Below are 26,102 nucleotides of genomic sequence, written 5' to 3'. Positions count from 1 at the left end.
TCTCCTCCTGAGTCTGCTGGAACAGCTGTTTTGTGTCCCAAACCTAAAAATCGCCACGAGTTTTCACAGTGCCAGCTGTAGCTCTGGGTGCTGGATTCTTTCAGCACCCGGTTCTTTCAGATTCTTTGTTCCTCTGGGTGTGCTGGAGTCTCTGGTCACCGTGTCCCTGGATTTTCCAGCCTCCCCTTTGCCAGTCAGGCCTGGCCCTGCTGTCTCCTGCTGAGCCTGAAGAGCCTCGTGTTGCCAACTCTTCCCTCTCCTCATGTGATGCCAAAATTACAGAACCATCCTGATTTCTGGATCAGCAGAGTGACATGAGATAACCCATTTTCTCAGGTGAAAGGTTTGATATCCCCAGGAGTTCCTCCCCACCCTTTGGTAGAACTTCATCCTGTGACTGCATTTCCATACGTAGGATCTCCCTGGTGTGGGTTCCTTCCATTGCAGGGCTTTTATTTCCCTCCTGTGTGATCTTTCTCCTTGGGATGACAGAATATTTTCTTTCTAGTAATCAAGAAATGCTGTTGAATTATTATCCTGGAAAACAACATTTCCCTCTAGGTGGAAATGACTGTGCTTTGTTACATCCATCCAAAGCAAGGGATATTTCACATTCTGGGGGCAAGAGGAGGCCTGGGCTTTGATTCCAACAGCACAGGGAATTTGGCAGGGATGTGCAGCGTGGTGCTGATCAGACTGCTTATGAGAGCAGCGAGGCTGGAATGTGTGCTGTGGAAGCAAGGAATCACAGAGATCTCAGCTATCTTCAGCCCAAATTAATTAGCATTATGTAAGTGGAGAGAAAGGCAGAGATTTAAAGGGGAGGGAGACATCTGTTACATCTCCGAGTTTCCAAGCCTGCCTGCAAATCCAGGTCTCCAGGGAAGACAGAAGGCTCTCGGTGCTTTGGAAGGAGCACAGGGAGTCAGGGATGAGGAGCCACTGGCTGAAACCCAGAGGTGTGGTCACTGCTAATCCTGGCTCTGGCCTCCCAGGGCTGGTTTGCTCCTGCAGCTCTGGGTGATTATTTATCATTACATCACGCTGGGGATCAGACAGCAGCACACTGACACCTCCCCGGGCCCTCCCAGCACATCCAGAGTGGCACTTCTGCCACACTGATGGGTAAAATTCCCAAACACCCTCGTCTGCACCACGAGGAAGTTTGCTGTGACCCCAAGAAATCCTTGCTGGGGGGTGTGCTGTGTTTGCTCCGAGGTGCTGCTGCCAGAGGCTCGGGAATATTTCTGAGCATCCCCCAGGCAAAGGAGAGATTGCAGTGGTGAGGTGGGAGGTGACATTCCAGCCGTGTGGAAATCACTGCTGGGAGTTGGGATGTTTAGCTAAGGAAACACTTCCCTGAAATAAGACATGAAGGCAGACTGGCTCCTTCCCCCCCCCACTGCTCCCCTCTGGTGGAATCTATTAAAGTGTGTTGGGAGGAATAAAAGGAGCGGGGTCAGGTCAGGCTGTGTGGCCGGGGAGGGCAGACGGGGTTAAGCAGGTCAGGGCACATTTCTCTGTCTTCTGTGCTTCTCCAGGAATTTGGGGTCACCACTCAGGAGCTGCTGTTTGATCAGCTGTTGGTAATTTGAGCATTGCACAAGAGCAAGTGGAGTCAGAGCCGACTCTTGAAGGTGAATGATTGGGGAAAGAATAAAAACAGGAATGAAGGGAACATCGATGCATTAAAAAAATTAAACACATAAATCCTTTATTTTATTCCCGTTTCAGACGGGCTGCCATGGGTGGTTGACCCAGAAACAAGCACTGTGTGTGCTTCCCTGTGCTGAAGGAATAAGTGCAGAAAGGGCCATGTGTCTGGGAAGGGAGGGCACACGGGGATGTGCACAAGGTGTCGTTCTCCCGGGAAAATTAACCTGTCACTTCAAGAGTGCCTGGGCACCAAACGTGGACAATGGGCACTTTGAACATCTGCTGAGAGATGGGACCGTGTTGAAGGGCTCAGAAGAATCTTTATCCTGTAATTGCCAAGTATTTAATAACTTTGCTTTTTAAAGCATATTATCGGGGGGTGGTTTTCATCATCATCATTCATCAAATGGCAGAGGGAGGCTCTGGGAGGTTAAAGAACCTCCCAGAGGTCAGCAGGGCCCTGGGCTGGCAGCACTACCTGGGCTAAGCCTTCCCTGCTGAAATCCCTGTCTCTGAAAGAGAGTAAATTCAGGGTGGGTAAATTAACTTCTCTTGAATGATGGAAATGTCAGGAGAATCCAGAGGAGAAAAGGCCTGGTGTCAGCAGCTTGGAGAGGGGAACTTCAGGATGGGTTTCCTGTTCCCAGGGGAATGGGGAAGATAAAGGAAAACTGTGTTTGTTTGGGTTTTTTATTTCTTGGTTTTGCTGTTTGAGTTCTGAATGAGAATTTGGTTCAGTTGTTCCCAAATCTCTCACTCTTTGTAGGCAAGTCTCCCTATAAAGTAACATTTTCAGGCCTAAAAGTAAATACATAGAATAAATAACATAAATACATAGAAAAGCAACTCCACCTGAGGTTGGTAGTTTATTAGTGAGTTCTTCTCCATGAGGGATGCCTGTGGCTCTCTCATCCCATGCCATCCTTATCTTGGATCTCAAGTTCTCCAGCACTGGGAATGGCTCTGCAGCACACAGAGATGATGCTGAGAGAGGAAACCCCTCTCCAGTGCAGAGGGAATGCCCTATTCCTTTATATTCAGCAAGGAAAATCGTGTTGCAGGAAGAAGAATTGATTTCCAGCCCAAAAAAGCAAAGTGAGTGTCAAGGAGGTGCACTTTGTGCCTGTTTTGCTGAAACTATCAGGGCCTGCTTGCTCTCCCTTATGTCACTCCAGAATTTGTGATCCAGCTCAGAGTTCCTGCTCACCACGTCCCTCTGCCCTCTCCTGCTTGGCAGTTTTCAGCTCTGAGCACTGGGATGGTCCCCTGACAGTGTTCCCTGATGTCCACATGCACCTGCACCCCCACAGACTCTGAACATTCCATATCCCCTCTGGGAAGAAGTGGGAATGGCTGATTCAGAGCTGGGCTGGAGCTGGAGAGGAAGGAGACAGCCCAGTGAAGATGTGGTTATGGAAGCACTCAATGAACTTACAGTACCACAAAATCCTAAATATTACAATTATTAGTTTTATAGGGAGTGTCTTAAAACAATTTAAGCTTAAACACATTTAATTCATGACAGATTTTCCAGTTTCTGGGTCCTGAGAATGCTCCTGCTGGGGAGAACAGAAAGAATCACAAAGACACTACAAGAAATTTTGGACTTACCTGCTTCCCAAACATGGGAGCAGCCCTGTGTGTGGGGGGGGGGCTGGAAAAGCAGGATTAGAGGGGTAAGACTTTCAAGAAAGGCAATCCACTGCCTTACCCCAAACCATGGAGCTCCAGGCACTTCACCACTCTGAGGCAGCCCCTCCTGTCCGGCAGTTTGGGGTCTGTGCTCAGACCGTGCCCTGCCTCCAGCAAACACCTGTGTGAATTCTTTTCTTTGATCTGTTTGAGAAAGATCAACACCAGTCAAAAGTGGGTGACTAATTCTGGTGTTTTCTTCATGTCAGCAAACCAACCCCTGCAGTGTTTCCCTTTGGGTGATGAAATGTGGACGCTCCAGTCCCACTGTCTGACTTTCAGTGGCTCGTTAATAATGTGCACGTTGAGTTTTCCCCCATAACTAACCAGAATAGTTCATTTAAAAACAACCCAGGCAAATGTACCCTTTTTATAGCAGAGGGAGAAGGATAAGTGCCAGTCAAGACTGGTTCCAAATCTGTCTCCAACCGTCCCTCCCCCAGAATCAGTGATCCTGGCTGGGTGCCATCGACTGGAACTCTTTAAAGAGTTTGTTGTGCCTTTCCACAGGAGAGGGATTCACCAGGGAAGCACAAACAGACCCTGCCACGGAGTTTCCTCGTGCTCTGAGCTGTTTACGGTGTTGCCTCGTGCTCTTCAGCTTGGTTTCACTTTCTGGGTGTTGTTTCCTCCTGCTCTGTGGTTGTGGGGATGCAAAGGAGCTGAAACAACTCACTCTGCACCCCCCTGTCCTCGCAGGGGGGACCTTTCCTCACCCTGGGCCTCAGGAATATCCATGGAGCACCTTAACCCGCTCCAAAAATGACCGTGGGGATGAGCTGGGTTTGGTAGAGCTTCAGCCTGGCTGAACTCAGCAAACATTCAAGTCTTTTGGGTTTAAACCAATATCAGGCTTCAAATTATTCACCAGTGGTTTCGTTTTCTGGTTCAGGCAAAACCTGGGAGGTGGATCTGCAGGATCTTCAGGACACAACCATCCTCAAATCCCCATCCTTGGGGAAGCAGCTTTGAGTTGCACCAGGGGAGGTTCAGGTTGGATGTCAGGGAAAGTTCTTCCCTGGGAGGGTGGTTAAGCCTTGGAACAGGCTCTGCAGGGCAGGGCTGGGGTCACCACCCCTGGAAGTGCTCAGGAAACAAGCAGATGTGACACTTCACAATGTGGTTCAAGGGAGTGTTTGGTCAAAGGTTGGACTTGATCCTCTTGGGGGTCCTTCCCAACCCTGATGATTTTCTGATCCTGAGAACTCTCTGCCTGTTCTTTGCAGGAGGTGTGTTAGGGTTGTGTTGTACCTTCAGAAGGTGGTACAAATCTCCTCTTCTTGTGCTTAAATGGTACAAAACTTGGTGCAAACTCAGGGATGAATTTCACTTGATAACAACTCTTGATTTCATGAGAACCCCGAGATGTTTGAGATTTCTTGTACAGTTTGTCTTTGCTTTTTGCCTTCTCTTCAAAAAAGTTGTATAGAATATTCCTGAAGTTTTACAGAACCCTGTATTTCATTAAGCAGTTATTCAACATAAACCACAGAGGGACAGAAAGTTCCTGCCCGTGGACAAAGCCAAGTATTTTAATAGTTTATGATGTGTTTTAAAATTTACATTTAATTATGTTTTTGGGCATCCCCACTTGACATTTGCCATTTTTACAGATGCTGGGGTGATTTATTCTCACGTGAAGAGCAACAGAGAGATTGTTTTGGTGCTGAGGGAACAGTGGGGGCAGTGGAGGGATGGGTATTGCAGGGTCTGGATGTCAGTGGTGTTGCCTGTGGAATATGGCAGGAGAAAGCACATGGGAAGAGTGGGGGCTAAAGGACAGTGCTCTTGGTGTATCCCTGCTGTCACAGCCCTGCCAGGCAGCAGGAATGTGGAGATGCCGCTGGGTGGAAGCTCTTCAGATAGTAATTAAAACTGTCCTGACAATTACAAGGAAAATCTTGGCTATTCTGATACCAAAAAGGAACTTAGAATAGAAGGGATGTCACTTCAAACCTGTCAGCCCAACAGGTCTGCTGGGTCAGCCCCTGCCCAACTTACAGACCTATTAAATTTATAATAAAGACATGATTGTGGAGAGAAGAATACACTCATTACATGAGGCAATTAGAGCAGGCCCTCAGATAAAACAGTGTGTGGCTGATCTTTTCCTTCTGCCACTGTAATCCCAATGATTTCAGCGGGAATGCTCGTGGCTGGAGCACCACACCCGCACAGCAGCACAGGGACAGGACCCAGGGGTTCTGCTGGGGAGGCTCTGTGGGGTTTGGCTGAGTCACAAGAGGCTCCTGTAATCTTCCTCTGGGAATTTTGGCACAATCCGTTGTCCACGGTGTGGTTGGTGAAGGGAAGCTCCCGGAGAAGCTGCAGCCCGTGGCTGGGACAGGGTCACTGCTGGCTGGGTTGAGAAGCTGCTGATGGCCCAGCCCAGGCAGTGCTGGGCAGTGCTGCTGCATCCAGGGGGTGTCCAGGCACTGATGGTGTCCCCAGGTGGCCAAGGGGCCACTGGCACCTGGCCTGGGTCAGGAATAGTGTGGCAGCAGGACCAGGGCAGGGATTGTCCCCCTGTGCTGGGCACTGGTGAGGCCTCACCTGCAGTGCTGTGCCCAGTTCTGGGCCCATCACAAGGACATGGAGGGGCTGGAGCGTGTGCAGGGAAGGGAACAGAGCTGGGGAAGAGAATAAAGCAGCAGGAGCAGCTGATGGAGCTGGGGGGGCTCAGCCTGGAGAAAAGGAGGCTCAGGGGGGAACTTCTGGCTCTGCAACTCCCTGACAGGAGGGGGGAGTTGGGGGGAAACAAGGAACGGGAGGAGAGGACATAGCTGTGCCAGGGGAGGGGTAGGTTGGACATTAGAAAGAAATTCTTCCCAGAAGGAGGGGTCAGACACTGGGAGGGGCTGCCCAGGGAGGTGGGGGAGTCCCCATCTCTGGAGTTGTCCAAGGAAGGACTGGACGTGGCACTCAGTGCTCTGGGCTGGTGACAAGGTGGGTGTCGGGCACAGAGTGGACTCGATGACCTCAGAGGTCTTTTCCAGCCTCAGTGATTCTGTGATTCTCTAATTCCAGAACTGGGGCCAGCAGAGGTGAAGCAATGCAGAAAGGTGAAACTCCCACCTTTCCTGCACTGTATCTTCCTGGAAAAGTTCGGCCTTAGGAAGAGCAAACTCTCCTTTTTCATTACTCTGCGTGGCCAAAGGCAGGAGCACAGGGAAGGGCACCACTCCTTGGAGTGTTTGAGGTGTCTGAAACAATGACCTGCAGAGGCCAGGGCAGTTTGGGGACAGCTTACATATAACAAGGGATATCCATGGACAGTGGGAAGGATCAGAGTTCATCCTGGAGCGGGGCAGGACAGAAGATCCCTTGCTGTCATTGTTCTGGCACAGCCAACACCTTGCTGTTCTTCAAGGGCACAGCACACATTTGCCTCTGGAGGAGAACCTGCACATGCTGATCCCACAGGAACAGCTGCTTAATTAATAAAGCCGGGGGGGAAATCCTGGCTGGCTTTGTTCTGGCTTTCCTGACTTCAGGGTTGATGAGGCTGAGGAGCACAAAGCCACAAAAACCGTGTGCTGGAGTGTCCTGGGGCCTCCCAGCAGCAGAGAACGTGATTTTTGGTGTCTGTTTTGTGGGAAGTCGTAGCTGTGCCTGTGTAGAGTGCTCGGGCACCTGCATTACAGGCAGGGCTTCACGTGGCACTTGAGCAGCTCCTGCCACGTCACAGCCCCAGCCCCAAGTGGCAGGAAAACACTCTGGAAAGTAGGTCGTGGCAATAATCCCGCTGGTCCCAGTAATCAGAGGATACAAGGGGGTTGGAAGTTCAGAGGGAGCTGGGAATGCAGTGGAAAGTTCCTTCTGCCTGGAGTGCTGGACATGAGGAGTTCCCTCTTCTCCCAGGGGCTGTGGGAGGAGGATTTCTCCTCAGTGGGATGGAGCCATCGGCTGGGCTCCATCAAAAACACCGAGTTTACAGACCCATTTCTTCCCTGGAACTTGGTGTCTTCCTCCCTCTCTGGAAAATGAAGTTCCTGGGAGCGCAGTGGGAAGGAAAAATCTCTATATTCAGATGTGCAAGGCCTACATACTGGAAATATATCCGTGTTTCTGGAGAGCTCTGTGATGGTTTGTTCATTCCCACTCAAAGAATTCAGACATAGAAAAGGGGAGGGACAAGTTTGAGGTGAATTTTGGGTAAGAAGCTGTGGATGTAAATAATTTTATTTGATTTTTTCCCCTGTTGGTTAAATTGCCTTCGATTTCAGATGGATTATTCCTGTGGTTTTTTTGGCTTCACAACATCCTGCATCAATGAATTCCACAGATTCAATTATGGAGAAAAATCCCTGTTTTGTCTGGTTTTAAACTAATTTATCAGATTTCTTCACCACGGCTCCTTAATCCTTGTAATGTGAGAAGCAGCAAATAATAGTATTTCACCCATTTTATCCACGGCAGGCAGGATTTACATCTCTCTGTCTTCATTCTCTCTTCTCTGAGCTGAAGAGAACGAGTTCATCCAACTTTGGTCACTACCACAGGGTCCTTGGGTGGCTTTGCTCTTCCATTTCTGTGCTTGTGAAATGAGGACAACACTCCCCACACCTTCAGAAAATTGGTGCTGGTGGAGAATTTAGGGACTGTGACACAGGAAGGGTATTTTTGTAGCATTCCAGATGCCGCATCTAAATTAATTTGTGGTATAAATACAGGTGACATGGGCAGAGGTTTGGTTGTTCTCCCTCACAGACCACTTTTCCTACGAAATACAGGGATCAGTGATGGGCACCAGGATTTGCACGTTTGGTCATTGCTTCCCAGGGCACACTCCTGGCTCTGAAATTACTGATATTCCCCTGTAAGGAGGGGCTACAGTGAGCCCATTCCAAACTAATCCTTGTTAACTGAAAGGGAAGTCTCCCACACCTCCTTATTCACCGGGAATCCCTGCTCATGTGAGGCAGCTGTCATTCCTGCGTGAAGGGAAGGGAAGTGGGTAGTATTCCTTAAGTCATTTCACCACAATTAATTTTCAATTTTTGTCTTTCAAACCCTTCTTCTTTTTGCTAAATCTTTGGGAGAGAGAATACTATAAGAGTTTAAATGGCAGGGAATCCAAAGTCCTCCTGGCTCCTCCTCTGAGGGGTTTGCCTGTACCTCGTTTCTTCACCTTTAAAGCTTCTTTCCCCCTTTCAGCTTGTCTTCTTTTTCCTCCATGTAAATATCCCAGCGAATTTCAGCCCCACATCGTGATGGACGTGATTAGAATCAGGAGCCTCGTTAAGCAGCACGAGGAGATGCTTCATTTCAGCCGGGGAGATCCATCACCTGGGCTGCAAATTATCTCCTGCTGACAGAGTGAAATGTGCTGTAACCTGCTGAAAGCAGAGCGTGATCTAAGGTATTGAGACAGGGGGGAGAAATGCACCCCGGGTATGGCAGGAAGAGTTCCTTTTTTCCCTGTTTTCGTTCTCTGGAGCAGATATGAGGGAATTGTTTCTCTGGGAGAGCAGTGGTGGGTGGGTGGGTCTTGTTGCTTCTCTCATTAATTGACAGTTGAGGGGCTGTGGAACAGGGACAGTCACAGCAGCAGTGCTGAAGAGCCACCTCACACGGAAGGCATTACAGGGTTGAAATTGGACCCCAAACACATTGTAAAAACCTTTTTTTCAGGGCAACTGATGGACTGTTTACAGGCAATAATTAAGATCATGTCCCTTCCCTCCAATGCTTTTGATGGCAGGGCCAAATTTCATTTACTGTTACATCAAATCTTGGATTAAGTCATTATGTATTTCATCCAAGCCAACAGAGATGGTCTGGATTAACAGAGGGGAATATTGACTTAAAGTACATATATAACAATAAACCCAATGGTGCAAAGCACCCTCACTCAACTGACACAGAACAAAAGTTCTCTGCTCTCTGCTCATTTGCTCCTTTGCTGGGTACATTGGTACTCAGTGGATCCCAGGATAAGTTACAATCCATTTTTATACAATCCTGTATAAAAATAAAATCCATAATATATATATATATTTGATGCAATCCTGTATAAAAATCCGTTGAAATTTGTTGGGGTCAGGCAGGGAGTGAGTGTTGAGAGCTGGCTGCTCACACACAGGGTTTGAAGATGTGTGAATAATATCATTTACCATCGATGTGGGTTAAGGGCATCACCATATTCAAACTGATGGAAGAAGAGTTTTGTGCACACAAACCAGGCTGTCCTTTCTCCCTCTCCTCTCAGGTTGTTCGATAGTGCAGCTATCTATATTCACTGTATTCCATTTTAAAGAGTAGTTTATGGGCCAAAGCAGGTTTAATCACTGGCACTGCCAACCCTGCCTGTTTCCCTGCTCCATCACTACACTCTTCACTCTCAGCCACTGCTACAAAGCACATTTGTGATAGTTTTATTCTAGGCCTTCCTCAGTGACCAGTTTGTAACCAAGGAAGTGGCCATGTTCCCAATATTCCATATGATTTTTATATAAGCTAGGGTATAAATAAGAAGGAGAGAGAAGCCTCTTCTCTGTTCTCTTCTGGTGGATCTGAAGGCACAAGTTCTTTGCTGTCGGTCCTGCTCGTGTGGGGGAGTGAGGCCTAGTGAGGCCTAGTGAGGCCCAGTGAGGCCTAGTGAGGCCTAGTGAGGCCTAGTGAGGCCTAGTGAGGCCTCGTAGGCCTCGGGAGGCGGAAGGTGCCAGCGGTGCTTGGCGTGATTCTGCTGTCTCAAGGAGAGTAGTAAGATTTTCTTTTGCTAGTTCTTTATTGATTGTGCACACCTGCTTCGGGTTTCTTTTGTGGTTTTTGTCCCTTTTCCCTTTCCCTTCCCCTTTGGGGGGGGGTTGTTTGGAGTTCTCTTTTTATATGTACATAGCGTTGTAACTGTATATAACTGTGATACATGTAAATATATATATTTTGCTATAGCTCGGTTAGTTTCTGGTCTTTCAGTTTGTATAGTTTTTTTCCTTTGCCCAAAGGGGAGGGGGAAGTTTTTGCTGTAGTCTGGGGGACTTGGTGTGAAGCCAACTCCAAAAGGCTACAACATTTCTACCAAAGAAATCCATTTGCAGCTGAAACACAACAGGAAGCCTGCCCTGTACTCTCCTGGTAAGCAGAAGTACCTGTTTTTCACATCATCAGGTATATTAGTAAATACACCTATTCTTTATCAGTGTTTGTTAAACCTGCACTTAAACTGGGCCTTGCAACGGCAGAGAATTGCACATTGGGTTTGTCATTAAGGGGGAGAGAAGGACCAAGCTTTGTCTGGAGGAGGAGTAAAGGAAAAGGAGGCTTTTTATTTTCCCAACACCTGCTGTTGCAATAAAGATGCAATGAAATGTTCCCTGGCCCTTACGATAGTCCTGACCAAATGTGTTAAATCTGAAATTTATCCCGAAATTTGAGTGAGGGGAAATCTGAATTTCAAAGGTTGGACTTGATGACCTCAGAGATCTTTTCCAGCCTAGTTGATTCTGTGGTTCTGTAAATTCTTGCAATAATTTCAGCATATAATTTTTACATCCCGTTCTCTTCTAGTTCTAAACTGCCAGGAAATGTTGCTGTACTGCTGTGGCTGCTCATGGTTCCTACCAAAATAAAATCTCTGCTAACTTTGTTGATTATCATTTGTTCCTAAACAGCACCTAAACAGTGCTGGCTTTTACCCCATCCATAGTGGGGAGTTGTCTCTGCACAGTAGCTTGAGTTTTCCAAGTCTCTTTGAAAATAAGCAAGTAAATAAAAACATATGCCCTGGGTTACTGTCAATCTTACGTGGGAGTAAAAATGTTTTAAAAAATAATTTTTAAAGTATTTTTAAATTACTTTGATACATGGCAGGACAGTTACTGGGCTTTTTTTTTTTTTTTTACTTTTAAACCACCCAGTTGTGCATTACCCAAAGGATCGTGTTCTGCACTGGCATGAAACAAAAATAGTTTTGCTCTCAAAGCTGAGATTTGGCACTTGGGGCACAATTCCCTCTCCAATCTGCAATGCAGATGCTGCTGCAGAGCACATTCCCAGGGCCTTCCCTGCACTCAGCTCTGCAAGGAAACTTCCCTGCCATCCATGGGAGCTCCTCACCACGGAACAGGCCAGGGAGAACAATATCCCCTGATTTATGGGGGATCAGTGGCCAGGATGGGCAGAATCAATCCTGGGCAAAGGTTGGGTTCATCCTGGGAAAACCATTTCAAACTGGTTCTTCTGCATCCAGGACATTTTCTTGGAATAGCCACCTTCTGGTGGAGGAACTGGATTTGGGTGAGGGATAGCACAGCTCTGTGCCTTGTTTCCCTCCTCTGAGGTGATAACTCTGCAAACCCACTCCCTAAAATCTGCTCTTGGACCCAAATCCATGCTGTGTGTGCAGGAAGGATTCATTTCCCCACAAGCGCAGCCTTAAAGATGTTTTATTCCTTCCACTGAATTTACCACTGTCCCTCCAACCCATCCCTTCTGTCACACGTGTAGGATAACGTGGAAAAATCCCACAGGGAGGAGACCCTGGGGATGAAGTGGAAAGGAATCCTTTTAGTGCCTCCCCCTGTGCAGGAAGGATGTGTTATAGCAGCACCAGTTGCTGTTTCTTTGTGCCTTGAGGCAACACAAGCAGGATTTTCTCTTTAAATCACTGCTAATTGGAATGGATAAATCTAAGGAAATACCAGCAGTGAATATTAATTGAAATAACCTCCCAAATCTCACCTAGATGGTTCCTCAATTTTTGTTGTGATTTGTTTGTTTTTTTTTTTCTATAAAGTCATACAAATAAATTGATGTATCCTAAGAAAGAGCGAAACCCAAAAAAGTCATGGACAGCAGGGAAAGTGTGTTTTGGTAGAAATTTCCAGCAGAACTATTTGTTCAGCCACATTGAAATCTATTTCCTTCTCCTCCCTAAAACACTGGATTTGTGAAAAACAGGGAGGAGAAGACAATCATCCAGCCTATACACAGGGCCAGGAGTTGGACTGGATGGTCCTGATGGGTCCCTTCCAGCTCAGCATATCCCAGGATTCTGTGATTCTGTTTTTCCATGCCAGATTTGGCAAATAATTGAAGATACAGGGTGACATTTTGAACAATAGTTTTTGTTAAGATGACACCTGAGCAGTCCTACTACAAATGGGAGGGGCTTAGACACATTGGTAGTTTTAGAAAATGTTCCTTTAGTGATTTTGAAATGTTATTTCTTCTGTTGAAAGGACTGAAGCTGATCCAGGAGAGCTCATGGACCAAATCCACAGCACTCAGACTCTTTATGAACTACACAGAGAAGAAAAGGACAAACCCATGGAGGGAACTGGTGCTACAAATGGTGCTGGGTGAGTTGCTTCTGTTTTTCCAAACTAAGATCTCTACAATTTTTGTTCTATAGGAAGAATGGGAAGACTCTCTTTGCATCTTGTTACTGGCCTACTGCTTACATTTCTGTCTGACTGCTTAAAATTAATTTCCTTTGTAGAACAGTGTTAAATATGGTGTCAGATACACCTTTGTCTGGAATTTTGCTCTTTATAGAGATGTTATTTTTAAAATTTCTTGGATGAGACAAAAGGCCTTTTGGTTTAAGAGCTTCACTGGGTTTTGTGGTTTCGGTGCTGGGTTGCTCCTCTATAATTTATTTTTCATAACCTTGGGCAAGTCACTTCATACCTGCACTTCATTCAAACCCAAAGTGGGTGCCAAGGGCTGGAACCTGCCAGGGCTGACTCTGCCCTCTCCACAGGCTTGAGGAGGAGCCTCAGTGGGAAGGAAACCGAGACATTAATTAATATCATTAATTGATATTGTCTATAAGATACAATGGGGCCAAATGATCAATATTGATTTAAATATGTGGGTTGTTCTAGAAGAGGAGGTGCTGTCTCCACATCAAAAGAGGTTCTGAGAGGCTCTGCTTTGCTTCCCTGATTTATGTGTTTTTAAGTGCATTATTGATCTTTTCCACTCAGTGGAAATGAAGGGATAAAATTATGCTTTTCAATTATAAAATAATACAAAATTATGCTTTTCAATTATAAAATGATACAAAAGGGAGCACGATGATTTCAAATCTTTCCCTTCCTAAGGTGTAACCAACACCAAAGCCAGGACACATCTCAGGCTGTGGGCAAAGTTATCAGTCCCAGTGCCCCAAACCAGCTCGGAGGGGCCTTGTCTGATCCCCCAGGACAGGCTGGGGAAGAAATGGGGTGGAAATCCTTGTCATCCAGGGGTGTTCCAGTGGGTGATTTCCCACCCCCTGCCTGTCATTACATGGGAAATCCCTGTTGGAGCCCCCAACCCTGGCCAGCATTCCTTGGGCCAGGCCATTCCTTTGGTGCTGGCCAAGTTTACAGGGGAAGGAGGAAGAGGACGAGGATGAGCTGGTGGCTTTGAGACCCTTCAGTGCCCCCTGTGTTTGCTGGGCTGGGGAGTTAGGCCAAGCTTTGGGCTCCTGTTTGCTCTCTGGCCAGAGCTGGGCTGTGTTTGGGGCACAGGGATCACGTTTCCTGGCTCTCCTGGCCCGGGATTGGTGTGCTGCCTGAAGACTGGGAGGGACAAGCCTGTGCTCCGAAGGCAGTTGGCACCAGAGTTTGCTCTATAAAAAGAATCCTGCAGTCAGGATCCAGTTTCCTACTCAGAGGCAAGGCAGAGTGTCGAGTCAGAAATTCCGACCCAGCGGGTCAGGAAGGATTCCAGGACATCCTGAATCACAGCTCCAGTGTGTTCCCTTCCCTTCCCTTCACCCTCTGGCCCAGGTCCCGCTGGGATTACAACTCTGAACTATTTTATTCACTGCACCATGTGCCTGGTGCTTGATGTGAATACACACTGTGTTTTCCAAGGGCTGGAAAGTTCATGTCTTAACTGGCCACTCTTGTTTCTCCTCTGCTTACTCTGCACTTGACCAGTTCCCCCCTTCCCATTAGAACATCTTTTTATCCCTAAAACACAGAAGACTCTGAACTCCACCCTAAACTGATGAAGATAATTCCTCTTGCTGTTTCCAGTGTCCTTGCTCATGGAATTCCACCTGTGAGCTATTTGGGTAGAGGTTTTATTCCATACTTATTTTTAAAGTATTTTTAAATTATTTTGCAAAGGACACACAACTGCTTTTGTGGGCACATTTGTATTAGGAGCTTTTTTTCACCTGCCTTCCTGTGTGTGTGCTTGGCAACCTCGATGTAGAACAGGAAATATTTCTCATAGCTGTCACTCCCAAGTGGTGCTGACATCCAAATATAAGGTCACAAAAATACACAAGAAACCATAATATATATATATATATACTGTGTAAAACACATGGCTCTGTGATCGAAAATTTCAAACCTGTCTGGAAAGAAGGCAAAATGTAAAATAAGGAAATCACTTGCAATGGAGAATCGCTTGAATTTGGTGAAATGGAGCCAGTAGGAAATACCTACCTGGGTGGTTTTACTGATCATTTACTGAATCCCATCCTCCTGGTTTTCTTCCCTCCAGGGGTCCCCTGACAATGGGATTTCTGCCTCCCCACCGTTCTGCAAGCAGCACATGCCAGGGTGAGGCATTCAAAGGTAAAGCTAAAGCTGTAATTAGCAAAGACAATAGACACCAAAAAAAAAAAAAAAGGAAGAAAATCTAAAAGGTGGAATAACGAGGTTAGAAGGGAAATTACCTTGCAATTGTAGCACAAAACTGTAGCACCTCGTAGGTGAGGGAAATTCCTGAGCTGAGCCGATTCCCTGGAGTTTCAGTGGTTCTGGGGATCAAAGGGACGCTTTTGCACAGAGCCTCTCGTGTCATTAGGGAAAGCAGTAGGTGGTAAAACAAGGCAAAATAAGTCTGTGCCTTAATCATTAGGCTTTAATAATTCTCCTTCTCTTTTGCCCAATGCATCTCTCACTCTGCACTCGCTGGACTATCATCAAAGCGAGGGTGGGGAACACCCAGCCCGGAACAGGCACCCTGTAATTTAGTTCTTGGGTCATTTCCAGGGGAGATTCGGGTTTGAACCTCCTTGGGGAGCTGTCTCCACGTCCCTGCTCCTGCAGTAATAGGGGACATCACCCCAGCATCCAAAGGGAACATTTTCTAACAGGATGGCCCTTGGGTACCTAAACTGGAGGAGAATGTCCTGGGCTGGGGATCTGTGGGATCCAGTTGTGTCAGAGGGGAGCAGAGGTGGCCAGGGGGGTCAGCACGTTGTTCCTGAGCACCAGGAGGGCTAAACCTTGCTGAAGGGAGAGATTTCACACACACACCCCCGTCAGGGGTCCCACTGGGCTGGGAGGGGACACTTTGTCTCCTGTGAGCATCTGCTGAGGACACAAAACTCTCCATGAGCACATGAGCCAGCCCTGTCCTGGGAGAGCAGGGCCTTCCCTGGGGCAGGGGGTGCAGCAGCCTCACTCCTCTGCAAATCTGTCCCTCAGCTCTTCCCCTGCCAGATTAACCCCTCTGGAAGCTCCCAGGTTCAGCCACACCATGGTGAGTCCACGCCATCACCTCCAGCTCTTGATTTTTCTCTACTTTTTGCTGAAAGATACGAAGTGATCAGGAATCCAGGACATATTATTCCAGGTTGACTCGGCACAAGTATAAAGGACAGAGTGTTTGGATAACTGAGAATCTAGCTCTTATTTTTCCTTCTGGATCAAAAATCCAATGCCATGCTGCAAAGAGTATCCCAATTCCCTTCCCCTCCAAGGCAGGCTTCAAACTGAGAGTGAGCAGGGAATGTCAGGCTTCCCTTCCCTGCTTTTGCCCCAGCACATGCAGGTTATTTTAGATGATGATCCCTTTGCAGCAGAAACAATGAACTGTATGAATCAAACACGAAAACTGGAGCCTGGCAACAAAGGGGAGCAGGGAAACATTAAAGACAGCGTGGTAATAACAGGCAGGGAGGAAAGGGAGAGATGGGGTAGGAGATAACAGGGTATGGCTGCAGCACACAAGCTAAGCAGGAAAAATGGGATGGGGAAAGGAATGTGGAAAAATGGAGAGGGAAAGATTGAGAAATCCATCTTGCCAGGTAAGCAGGCTGAGTCGTCTCACTTTGGGAAAAGGGAAGGTTGGAACTGTTGACTGACCTCTGATGAAATCTAGCAGGTATTTTCACATCTTACTAATAGTAGCAGAGTAATTGTATTGCATCATGGCCTGAGAAATGGATGTATTTTTGGTGCTTTTTAGCTGAATGGCTGTTGGATTCATCCGTGCCCTTGAAGTGCAGTTTCTTTTATCTGAGGTCCTGTTATGGAGGGGGAGGAAAAGGTTCAGTGTCCAGCCCTTGGAGCATAATTCAGATTTCCTGGCCTGAGGCTCTCACAGAATTTGTTCAAGGAGCTGGAGGCTGTGACCCAGCACACACAGCTCGTCTGGGCTTGGCTTGGGCCAATGTCCCTGACCAGGTGGGGGTTTTTCCTTATTCTTATCCTCTGATCCGTGTCCAACAGATGTTTGCTGTGACCCCTGTGTGTATTCCAGACTTACAGCTGGCTGTGGGCTGGGGTGACCACACTGCCAAACCCCAAAACCAGTGTTCCTGTGCTGAGGGATCACACGGAGAGCATTTGCTTCACGGGCAGTTCCACTGCACACCCTGAGCACCACTTTCCCATCGAGTGCTGCTTTCCTTTACTCCTCCTTTCCATCCCATTTCCCTTGTCTTTGTTGTTTGTTTGGGCACACAATCTCCTACACAAGATGCTGTGAGGGACAGTCTTTTCTTCCTGCTGAGCCTGAAGGCACAGTGTGGCTGCTCTGATGGGAGAACCTTGGGACCCTCACACCGGTTTTCCCCGGGCTGGAGGAGCAAACCCCAAACCTTGAGCTGCTCCACATTCCCCTCCTGCCATCCCCAAACCTCCTCAAATTCATACCGTGTGGTGTCATCTCACAGACTCTGCCAGTGAATGCAAATGGCATAAAGAGCATGTGGAACAGATGGAACGAGACAAGCACGTAAAGAATTAAAGTATTTGTGAGGGAATTTGGCAGGGATGCTGGAATGCTTCAAGCACTGTGTACGGGGGTGGAGGGAGCCCAGGATGAGTTGTGGGGGCCTGTGTGCTGGTGATCCATTTCTCTCAGAAACAATATGTGACCTATTTCTGTAATGGTGCTAAACATAGCAACAAATATTCCCTCCTTCCCACCTTCCTTCGGGAAGCTTGGCAGCTCCTGTAGCCAGAGAAAACGTTTCCTTGAGGGAGAGCTGGGAGTTGCTTGATTTTTCCAGGGAAATATTAGATTAGATTAAATCAAATCAGATTGAACGAAGGAGAGCAAAGACAAAAAGGAAGGCCTGGGTGGGAATGGGGTGTTACAGACAGGGACAGTGCAGGTCACCAGTGCAGAAACCTTGCACTAATGCAGGTGTTAAATCTACTGATGTGAAATGACTGAGGGTTTTCATTTTAAAATGGCTTATTCTGGTTGTTTTTGAAGTGACTTTTTAGGAGATTTTATACACACACACACTCACAAAGAGTGAGGTTTTTTGAGTGGCTCGTCAAATTTGAGAAAAAAAACCCCAAAACCCAAGATGAAATTTTATGTAGGCTTGGCAAAGAAAAACCTCTGGAAAAATGGAATAAAAAGCAATAACCTTTTCCTTGCTAGGTACATCTGGAAGTTCACGGTCATGGCTTGGAGTGGCTTTGAGCAGGGAGCTCCCTGATGTGCTCCATGCCAGGGGTGCCACATTCCCAGCAGGCAGGGTGACATCCCACTCCTCAGTCCCATCCTGGGACCTTCAACCTCTCTTTCACAGGGAAGGGGGAGATTTAGGATTTAGGGAGCCCTAAATCTGTGGATAAAAGTGTTCACTGCTCAAAGAAAACATCCCCATTCAGGGCTGTGAAAGGGAGCTTTCCCTCCAGCCACGGGCAGAAGCAGAAATATGGATTATAGAGGTTTGGGGAGGGAAGGAGTGACACTGCTCTGAGCAGTGCAGACCAGCAGCTCAGGAGAGGTGACACCTGATGGTGCTCAGCAAAGCCCTGCCACAGCTTCTCATGGTGCTGCTGGGCTTTAAAGGAGCCCCCAGCCAGGGAGTTTGCCTGGAAAGAAATCCTGAAACAGCCACGTGAATAGAAGAGACAAGGCAGGTTTCCCTTGATAATCATAAAGGGCTCAAATTACCTTCCTTTCCATCCCCAAAGGGGGCATAAATACTTCATTTATGAGATTGTTTGCGCATGACTAATCTATTTCTACTTGCTAATTGTAATGACTAATGTGTGTTACAAGACAAATATTAGCTTGTAATAATACCTGAACACCGAGATTTATAAGTGTTAAGCAAAAATACAAATAATTAGCAGAAGCTGGCTGGCATTATCTTCTAATTAAGTGTAAAGACACTTTTATTTGAGAGCAAAAGCCTGAAGATCCCTCAAGAAGCTGTAAGAATAACTGGGCCACACTACAGTCCTGATAAAGGGGCAGGAGTCAGGTAATGTTTGATTTTCCTGGGAGCTGAATTCAGTCATCCTTCCCCCACTGACGTCAGGGCAAGAAAAGCACTTTGGGCCTGTCCCTGCCTGCTGAGCCCATATGTCCACTGGGAAGAGATTGGCAGAGATCCCTGAGGAGAAGTAATTACAGGAGACAGGAGCAGTCCAGCACCGAGGGGGAGTTATTTCTGCACTGCCCAGGTAAGTGCCCTGTGCTGCTCAGAGGGAAAGGGCTTGGCCAAGCCCTGGGTGTGATGCACAAATACCCTTTTGGCTTGGGCTGTGCTGCTTTGTTTAGGTAGAATATGAAAATTTTGCTTCATTAAAAGTGAGTTCTCTTTAAGTAAAGTGCAACATCTCCTCATTCCATATTATAGAAAATATCTCTGGGGGGTTTTTTTGAGTTATCAACCCCAAACAAACGGAGGTACACTCCATGGCAGGGAACACATTTAGCAAAGTGATTGTCCAGCTGTTTCAGTGTGAATTTTGTGTACAGGTCAAAGCTCCATGGCTCACATTGTAGTTGAAAACTGAATTTAAAGGAACACCACTGGCTTTGGTGCCTCCTGGAAGCCCTCTGAGTCCTCCCAGGCCACCACCTCCAGTGGGGTGAACCCTCCTTGCCCAAGAGGCACGACTGGAGCACTGACTCCCACCTTGTTCCAGACTGTCCTTGGTGGAAAATGAGCTGCTTAATCCCAGGCTGGAGGCTGAGAACAGCCCAGCATGTGTGAGGAGAGAACGTGACCTCAAGGAGCAGCTTGTGACAGAAGTGAGTGTGACTCTGTGACACAGTGTCTGAAACTTGGTGGAGGTTGGCTCCAAAGGTGCAGATCAGCTCCACAGTTAAAAATTGGATTTGGGCTCATAAATGGTGTCGTTACTTCAAAAATAGTACTCTGGAGTTCCTTGTTGTGCTAGCACTGTAATCCTTCACTTGACATCTGCGAGCAGCACCCGAAATATTTGACCTGTGTCACAGACAGGCATCCAGAGGACTTGCCTAAAACCACAGGGTGAGCTGAGGGTGGTGCTAGAAATGATCCCCAGCTCCCATCCTCCAGAATCCTTCATTCAGTTTTCTGATACCTTTCAAGTTTTCAGTGTTCTCACATGTGTTTACAGTGTTGCACACTGGGAGATGGGGTGGTGTCAGACACCAGATCAGTGGTTGTGGGGTCAGAACCACCCTGGGGGTGTGTGTGTGTGTGTGGACATGTGAGAGCTGGTCTTCTACAAGTTCCAGTGGTAGCTCTGTGATCTGTCTTTCCTTATTCCTCCTCCTCTCTTCTCTCTGCTTCTGTTTCTCTGCTCCTTTCTGGATGCTTTGGGTGGCTTGGAGCTGGAAGGGTTGGATTTTGACTTGAGTGTTGTGGGCAGATTGGATCCCAAGTGCTGTGGGTTAACATGTGCTCAGTTGGTATCGTAGTGGAACATTTTGTCCAGGCTGTGCAGTGCCCTTTTTGAACTTTGGCCAAGTTCCCTTATTTTCTCCCCTAAATTAATCAAGAAACCCCTTGGGAACAAGCCTGTGGGTTATTCTCTTGGTGCTCTCTTGAGGTATTAAAGAGCCCTATAAATATATTAAAGTAAAACCTCCTGGCTGAGCCCCTGAGCTGCAGCTTCTGGGGTTGGAGTGTTGCAGATGGGGAGGTACCACAGGGAGGTGTGGGTGTGACCCTCCAGTCCCAAAGAACTCCAACAGAATGGGAATGTGCTCATCCTGCAGCTCAGAGGTCTGATCCAGCCGAATCTCAGTAAATATTTCGTGTATTTACAACATAAAAAACCCCAACAAATCAATGCTTTGCCTGCATTCACCACACTGGCTTGATATTGAGAGCAAACTAGAGGTTCAGTAGAATTACTGCTCCTGAGTTTCTGGTTTTACTCAAACTTTACATCTATGATTTTAGTTCAGATTTTACACAAACCTATTCCAAATACCGATTTGGAACACCAACTGTGTTTTGTCAAAATACTGTATTATCCTGAAGTTCCAGAACAGAATATAAAGTGCTGGGACTTGTAGCTTTGTCAATCATTTAAAAAAGATTCTCTGTCAGCAGCCCTCACTTTTCCTCTAACTGAAAAAAACAACCCCATGTCAGAGTAAGTTTGTGTCCATCGAGCCCCAAATCAACAAGTGCAAACACTGCCTGTTTCCTGATATGAGGGGAAGGGTTTGTTTAACTCAGCATAAAATGGTCTTTGCCCATTTTAGGTCCGGGTGCCAGAAAACTGAAGGTCACCCTTGGTTGGACTGGAGCAGGATCACCTGTGACTTCAGGAAATATCAGATTATCCCCTCTTGGACCAGGGGGGAGGCAAGGACACCCTGTGGCCAGGTCAGTGTTACTCTTTCCATCTTGCTTTTAATTTTATTTTTTCTTCTGCGTAAAAGCCCAAAGATTCTCAGCCAAACCCCTCAGCTGAGTTGGTGTGTGGGCATTTTGTGTCTCAGACGAGGCCAAGAGGCTTCAGGCTCCACAGGGGAAAAAAATAAATATCCCTGTGTAATTCCTTTCTTCGTGTGTCAAGCAAAGACAAGCATTTCAGCTTCTTCCTGAAATGGGTGTCAGAAAAATCCCAAAAAGCAACATTCACTGGGCTGCAGGGGAACAGAAGGCTGAGCAGATATCTCTGAGCTGAAAGATAGGTTCCCTTTAAACAAACATTTCAAGGCATGGCCAGTTCCTTGGGTGATCAACAAAGCAGTTGATTAAATTAAAAGCAGCTGAAATATTTTATTATATGTGAGCATAACTTCTTATAAGGCAAATATTTTAAATTTTTGGGAGAAGGAGGGCTGGCAAAATAGGATTCGCTCTGTTAATTCCACTTTAAATTAGGGCTTGTGAAACCTTAAAATCTGAGAGAAAGGGGTTGTTTCATTAAATGGGGCTTGGAAACAGGGATGTCAACACAGGGCATCCATGGAAGTCTTATGTCTCTAATTCCTTTATTCCTTCTCCTAATTTTCAGGGAGAGCTTTCAGCACAACATTTTTCTGCAGTTGATGGATCACTGAGCGCTCACAGCTGAGGGAAAACGAACATCAAAGATCTCCAGTGAATTATTTTAATGGTTGGATCTTTACCAGGGCGAGCTTTTGCCTTTTGTGTGTTTTGTTTGCCCCAGAACCCGGTTCCTGGATGTTCTGAGGGCAGAGCTGAGCCCTGGCCGAGGCTCTGCTTTGATTTCCAGCTCTCAGAGCTGAGCTGTGAGTGAACCTGACAGCTCTGTGGCCGAAGGGGAGTCCTGATTCCGAGGTTCCACAACAAAAGGGCCTTAATGAGGTCAGAGTGGAAACAGAATGTAAATCAGGACATTTCTTATTCAATCCTGTTGTTGCTGATGAGCCTCCACGACCCCAGCTCAGAGCGGGGCGGGGGGAGGCAAAGACAGAAGCAAGAACAGGCATAAACTGGGAATAATGTAGTAATTATTCCACATATGGAAATGTGGGGGGAAGGCACAGGCATCACCTCTGCCCTCTGGCCAGCACACCTGAGGCTGGGCAGCTCCTTTGGTCTTCAGGGGAGGTGTTTTTAAGGGAATGAGTGTGAACCTCAATCCCTCTTTAAATGGTGAAGTCCAAGGCAACGGCACCTGCCTGAGACTCTTTACTGTGCGTGCCATGACTGCTGGTGCAGTTCAGGATGCAGCAGATGCAGGACCTGCTCAGTGTCCTGCTCTCACATCCCTTTACAACACAGCTCGATGCACAAAATGTGGGGGCACAACAATAAGATCTGCTTTTCATGGTAAGAAGAGTAAATCCAGAGAGGAAAATCGGTCAGTTCAAGTTCAGTGGTGTCTGTAAGGACCTGAAGGTGAGTGGTGGGGGGTGTGCCACGAAATATTAAAATTATCCCTTGCAGAGAACCTGCACAGTGCTTGCTAAAGGCCTGAAGTCCCAGAGCTGTTGTCTAGAAGGGTTTTTCCCCCTCTTTTCACACTGTGGGAGCTGTTTCCACCTGTGAGTATTTGAAGGAGGGAGAGCTGGAAGGTAACAGAAGGTAAAGAGCTGTGTTAGTCCAGGCTCTGATGTGGTCAGTGATCACACACCTGAGCTGTGGCTTTTATTCATCTTTTTTTTTTTTTGGTACAGAACTCGAGCATGATTTTAAAAAAAAATCCCCAAGATTTCTTAGGACTTACAAGAAAAACTTTACCTTATCTTTTCCTGCCACAGGAAAATGAAATGATTTTTTAAATTACCAAAAAAAGAGAAATATTTGGAATTATCTACTTCACTTTCCCTTTCTTTTCCTGCACTTTGTCTACAAAGGCCATACTGTCCCTGGCAGGTTTTGGGGGTTTTTTTTATGTTTTAATTTTAAGCTGCAGAGTAAACCTTGTAAGTTTGGCAGGAGAAGTCCTTATAGATTTCAGGGCAATATTTTGCAATTCTTGTTTTTGCAGCTATAAACACCTTCCAGTGCCAAGGGGGAAGAGGATTTTAATCCAGATAAAATAAGATTCTTAAACACTGAAAACTGTACTGGGATTTATGGGCCAATTTGAATATTTGAGCTCCCGTGCCAAAAGCTGCACATTCCACATGTTGCCTGACTGGCTCATTCCAAGCTGCATCACCCATCCAGAGTTACCCTGCAATCCATTCCAACAAGTAAACTTGGAGTTTTGTTCTCAGAATGTCTTCACCAAATGTTATTTCCATATTTGCTTTGCCTTTTACTCTGAAATCTTTTCGTTTTGTTTTTTTTTTTTTCTCTCCTGTAGTATTTTTATCCCGCATCTTATTTAACACCTTTTAATAAGCTGAATTCTTACCAAGCGAGCACAACAACATCTGAAAGATGAAATCTCTCTCTTTGATGGTATGAAACCATGACCAAACAGGCCCATCCCCTGCCTGGAGGGCTGGTGGGAGCTTCATGTGAGATTATTAAATCCTTCAGAAACTCAGGTATGTTTATTCGTAATTCGGGGTATCTCGCCAACATCACAATCCTTTCCTCCTTTGAGCGCAAAAATGATTTACAATTAAAAAAGTATTTGCCATTTTGCTCTGCCTAAACCACGCTCCCCTTTTATTCCTGAGCAGTTTCACTTGTCATTTGCTTCTTTCTGTTTTTCCAGGCAGCTCATTTGCTTTGGTTCTGCAGAAGACTGAGATGAGAATTTGCAGTGGTGTCTCTCAGAAACCAAAGGAGAAGCTGGGGCACAAAACTGCTCCTCATTTCCACTCACAACTCCCTTCTTCTGCCTTCCTTGCAGGCCCTTTCTGGCCAGTTCTCTCTGCTGAGACTCATCCCCCTTGCACTGAAGTTCCCAAAGGCCTCTGTGACACCCAGACCATTCTCATTCTTTCCTTAAAAAAAAAAAACAAACAAGTGAAAACTTGTTCACAAGGATGGTGATTTGACAGTCAAATGGGTCGTCGTACGTGGGACTGCCTGCAGCTCGACTTTTTAATCTTATCACTGTTTTCAACAACTTCTATTTTTTAGCATTGCATATGCTTTAAAGTAACAGTTTGCATTTTGCTCCTTGCCTCGTCCCTGCCAGTTATACCTGAAATGTCATCTAAATATCACCGTGGTGGAGGGAAGGAACCAATCTACTCTGCTCCTGAGCTGTTTCCTCCGCTCCTTCCATCCAAAGCCACGTTTCCAGAGATGTTCCTTGCCTTTTCTCCAATTCCTTGCTGGCAGTTTAAACTTCACACAGCCCAGTTTTGCCAGTCTTTTTTCCTGGCTCCCTCACACTTCCATCACTAGCAAAGGCACCCTGGGATTGCTCTTTGTAAAGAGCTGGGCACATTTGGCTCCTTCCTTTCTCTCCCTGTTCATCCCTCTGTCCATCCCACTCCTCACCACTCTCACTCAGCTCCTGCTCCTCCACCCAGAACAGTGAGAGACAATCTTTTCTCTTCCTAGACATTTAAACACTGTCTATCTCCTCTTCCCTGCCACTGCTTTCTTTCCTGCCTCCCTTCTATCTTTTACAATCCAGAGAACAAGATAATTTGTCTGGTTTTTGATAAGAATACAGGAGCACATTTGCTCCACCAGAGTCAGCTTAAAAGTCTCCTTCTTGTCGTTGTGACTCCACTGTTAACTCCACTTTTCCCTTTCCTAATGACATGACCCTGGGTTAATCCGAGTCCTCTGCAGCAGTTTGCAGATTCCTTTCAACATTATCTTGTAGGTGGAAAAACTTCCCCCAAATTGGCTTTCCAGGTCATTAATCTTCCCTCAAACTGCTCCTTTATAGGGACTCTTAGTACAGTGTTCAAGCAAATAATATCATTTTCAGGGACTTCCCTGTGTGTAACCCTCAGGAGGGGGGTGGAAACGTTGGCCTCTGCCCTGGGTGTGCTTTCCTGAGCCCCCCAATCCCAATCCCAATCCCAATCCCAATCCCAATCCCGAGCAGTTGTGCTCCGTGGGAAGTGTTTCCATGTAAATCATCAACATCCCTAGGTGACTGGAGGTATTTATTTGTGGCAGGCCTTTGGGACCCCCCTGCAGCACAACCACTGCTGGCCATGGCTTTCCTTCATCCTGGAAAAGGAGATCCCAGCAGACTGTCCCAGGACAACATCCCTGCCCACTGGGAACACTGGGAAATCTCTGAGGTTTGGGGTCACACGGGCTGCCTTTGACCTGCCTTTGTGCACTGAGTACTCTGTATTATTATTATTTATTACATTATTATGATTATAATATTTAAAATATCCTTGGTTTCTACAGCTACTCCCACAGTAGAGATGGCTGTAAACAGACCATGTGGATTCACCCTGGATATTTATGGAGAATCATGGGAACAGGGATGGCTGATCCACACACCACACTGATCCCTGGCAGGGCTTGAACTATGTGGACAAACTGCTCTACAAGCAAACCCTTTACTGAGGTATTTAATTTCCTCTTTGAACTGCCCATCCCTTCAGAAAATCAATATATTGTTCGAAAACTCAAATAATTTTTTATCTTTACTAGGAAAAAATAAACCTGCTAATGCAGCCAGTCCTGTGCCTTAATAAAATTAAAACTAAAATGTTGGTTTACAGGCAATCTGGAGATTATCAGTGTTTTAAAAAAAGAGCTATTGAGTATGGGTTTGATGTGTGAAATTTTTTTACTATTTTTATGTTAAAATTAGATGTTGTTAATTAAACCAGTAAACTAGTGTAGTTGTTTTGGTTTTTTTTTCCTCTTAGGTCTTCAGTTTGTGGAAGAAAAAGTTTTTGGTTTAAAATCAAAATAATTTAGAGTTCTTATTTATAAATACTTAGGGGGGGGAAAAGAAAGTACTGGATTAATTAAAAAACACTTAAAAATTAGTGTAATCTCATAAAAAGTGGAC

General features: G+C 46.4%; 1 long non-coding RNA gene across 1 annotated transcript; it reads left to right on the top strand.

Annotated features, from left to right (window-relative positions):
* The first annotated feature begins 9,989 nt into the window (after window positions 1-9,989).
* On the top strand, window positions 9,990-14,858 carry LOC108641251. Its single transcript, XR_001921868.2, has 3 exons — window positions 9,990-10,053; window positions 12,531-12,650; window positions 14,797-14,858. It is a non-coding gene; the product is annotated as an uncharacterized LOC108641251 (long non-coding RNA).
* The last annotated feature ends 11,244 nt before the right edge of the window (window positions 14,859-26,102 follow it).

Source organism: Manacus vitellinus, unplaced genomic scaffold, assembly GCF_001715985.3.
Source record: "Manacus vitellinus isolate BGI_N305 unplaced genomic scaffold, ASM171598v3 scaffold_58_pilon, whole genome shotgun sequence".
NCBI lineage: Eukaryota > Metazoa > Chordata > Aves > Passeriformes > Pipridae > Manacus > Manacus vitellinus.
Note: the sequence above shows the minus strand (reverse complement) of the source record. Positions and strands in the feature narration are given on the sequence as shown.